Source organism: Dipodomys merriami, unplaced genomic scaffold (assembly GCF_024711535.1).
Source record: "Dipodomys merriami isolate MVZ:Mamm:240054 unplaced genomic scaffold, mDipMer1.0.p SCAF_7, whole genome shotgun sequence".
Lineage (NCBI taxonomy): Eukaryota > Metazoa > Chordata > Mammalia > Rodentia > Heteromyidae > Dipodomys > Dipodomys merriami.
In genome coordinates this window covers 65,556,384-65,559,643 of record NW_027206290.1, presented here as the reverse complement: position 1 = coordinate 65,559,643, position 3,260 = coordinate 65,556,384, and the positions used below count along the sequence as shown (strand labels likewise).

Below are 3,260 nucleotides of genomic sequence, written 5' to 3'. Positions count from 1 at the left end.
TGTATGATTTGTTTAGACTCTCAGCTAAAAGAACACATTCAAAGCAATCAAAAATAATATCCAAATATTCTATTTCTCCTCTGGTGTTTCTCAAATAGCATAAATAAAAATGTTTCAAGTCTTCAGACACACTGCTTCAGCCCCATTATCTCCACTGCCAGCAGGAGAATTATAAGTTTAAGGCCCACTTGGGCTACATAATGACTACCCTTCTGTCAAACAAAAACAAAAAAAGTCTTTACACTCTCTGCAACCCAACTTCAACTAATGAAGAAAAATATGCATTATGAAAAATTTGCTTTGTTACCTGCTTCTATAAAGGATGAGTAGCTGGCCTCCATGATTTTGTCCTGCCCCTTTATTCCCCTTGATTTTTCCATCAGAAAATCCATTCCCTAGACTCAGCACTGTGGTTCAGACAAAGCCAGCCACACATCCCAGCTCTGAGATGGCCACATGGCCCAGGTTTGGACAACTGGTCCAGATATGTAGGGAGGTCAGAGTAGGACAGTTGTTCATTATATCTTCTCTGTTCTCTCTCTCTCTCTCTCTCTCTCTCTCTCTCTCTCTCTCTCTCTCTCCCTCCCTCTCTCCCTCTCTCCATCCCTCCCTCCCTCTCCCTCCCTCCCTCCTTCTCCCTCTCTCCCTCCCTCCTTCCTTCTCTTTCTTATTTAACTCCTTCTTTTTCTCTTCCCTCCCTCCCTCCCTTCCTCCTTCCCTCCCTCCCTTTCTTCCTTCCTTCCTTCCTTCTTTCTTTCTTTCCACCCATTTCAGGGTCAGATTCTCTCTCCCTGTTCATAATTATTATCTTTAAAATGAGATTTTGAAAAGCATTTCAAGGGATATGAGATCACCACCATCAATAAGGCAGGAGAGGGAAACTAGCAGATTAGTAGATGTCATTGGACAGATACTGATATAATCCCATGTTTCTCAATCTATAAAACACCCCTGACGGAGCTGGGAAGGTAGCTCAGCAGTAGAGTGCATGCCTTGCAAGCATGAGGCCCTGGGTTCGATTCCTCAGCACCACATAAACAGAAAAAGCCGGAAGTGGTGCTGTGGCTCCAGTGGTAGAGCGCTAGCCTTGAGCTGAAGAGCTGAGGGACAGCGCCCAGAGTTCAGGCCCCATGACTGGCAAAAAACAAACAAACAAAAAAAACCAAAAAAAACACCCCTGTGGACTTCCCAAGAAGAGAAACTACAATTCTACTTGTCCACTGCAATAGATTTTGCTTCCCTGAGTGTGCAGTCTTTGCCAGCTTGCATATCTATTGTGTGGCACAATTGGACATCCCTTGATTTCTGCTTGTTCTTGGGATGAGCAGGCCCAGACTCCTTGTCCTCCATTTGAACTCCTCCTTCAGACATGCTGATCTGGTCTATAGGCCCCTGAGGTGGATGGTCTGACTGCTTGCAATTGTCATTTGAGCATGTTAGGAGAAACTCTGTCTCATTAGCCTTCTGTGCACTTTCAATGGTCTAAGAACAGACATTTGCCCTAGTCATGGTGTGATGGTATCTAGGGAGAAAAGAAGAATGAGAAGCAAGGCATCTTTCCTCAGGGTGGCAGTGATGGGACCTGCAAGTGACTGGAGAGACCATTGTGAGTTCAGGGACTGCATCACTTAAGTCTTACAGAAGAACTACAGCAGAGAATGAGAAACTTAGATGCAAAGGCCTGGAGGGAGCCAAGGATCCTGTCCTCTCCTCTGACCCTTGCGGATACTAAGGTTGAGGACCTTTTACACAGTGGATGCTATGAAGTAGAGACCATTAGTTCCAGGGTTAAACTTCAAGTTGTTGAGCCACTGCCTTTCTTTTTTTTGTTTGTTTTTTTTTTTCATTTTAAACACGAAGTTTGCTTAAACAAGAAGATGCTTGACTTGAAGGGAAAACTATCAAGGATTCTTTTTTTATAAGAGTAATTTATCTCTACTTAAAAACAGATTGCCCTACATGTAACAGCTACATACAAAAAAGTTATAAAATTGTCCTCGGTTTTACAATGATAAATGAAAACATAAAAATTCTCCAATCAAGAAACGTATGTGAGGATTTTTTTTGTTAAAACAGTGAGAGCAAAATAACTTACTGAAATATAAAGATAAAAGCTGACTGAGCATGGCACTAATGGAGAAGGGAGTTATTTTCACAGGACCAGTATTTTTCCTCATCCCATCTCCATTTGATGTCAATCACCACTGGCCATTTAGTTTAAAAGAAAAAAAGAAAAGAAAAAAGAAAAGCAATACGCTTGTGCACATACACCAGATACTTTATGTACAATAAAGAAATGGGGAAGGTGAAAATGAAAGAATAAACTATACTGTAGTAGTCAGGATGTGGTGGAACCAAATTGCAGTTTTCTAATAAGAATGTATTCTCGGTCTATAAGAACAAAGTTCTGGAGCAAAGTAGCAGGTTCCCTTTTTAATAGACACCTCCTATCTGCTGCTGGAACTCATCAGTTGTATCTCCATCCTCCATTTCCAACTGTGCAGGTGTGTCTGTGTCATTGATTGGCTGCCCATCAAATCGGAATCTGATCTGCCTCATTGACAAACCCTGTTGCTCACAATAGGCTTTCATTAATTTAATAAGTGTTGTATGCTTCTTCATCTTAAACTGCACCACAGAACCATCCTGTCTTGCCAGCTTCAAATGAATATGATTGTTGTTCTCAGTCTTGACTCCTTCCTTGGGCTTGTTGTCGGTCATCGCGAGCCCGGGAGTCTCCTCAGATGTTGTTTCACAAAAGAGGTCCCGGTCTGCACCGAACCAGCACTCAGGCAGCGGCTGGAGGAGGTCGAGCCGCTGCTGTTCTCTAAGAGGCTTCTCTCTATGCTCCTTGACTTCCTTTCATCCCCTAACTGATGTCATCTTCGCTCATTCATTGAGTTAGCCAGTCCTAGTTCATCAAAGAGAATCCGGGGTGGATTTGGATGGTAGCAAATTGGCTTAGCTGAAACTGGGCTTCCCAGAATCCCTTTCTACATAGACTCAAGTGATGATGGGCTGCAGGAGACATCCTGGGTGAGATTTGGAAGATGAATGCTACAACAGGAGCCTGGATCACCACACACCTGCAACGTGTTTCTCTGGGTGTCAAGTGAGCGATACCAGCCTTTGAAACAGCCTTTGAGCTGATACCAGCCTTTGAAACAGCCTTTGAGCTGTGCACACATGTCCTGAAAGTTGAGGTTTCTTCCCTCTGGAGAAGGTGTCTGTATCAGGTAGGATACTGAAATCCCATTACA

At 43.2% G+C, this 3,260-nt stretch overlaps 1 pseudogene; it reads right to left on the bottom strand.

Annotated features, from left to right (window-relative positions):
- Positions 1-2,433: 2,433 nt before the first annotated feature.
- On the bottom strand, positions 2,434-2,721 carry LOC138817271 (small ubiquitin-related modifier 2 pseudogene; annotated as a pseudogene).
- Positions 2,722-3,260: the final 539 nt, after the last annotated feature.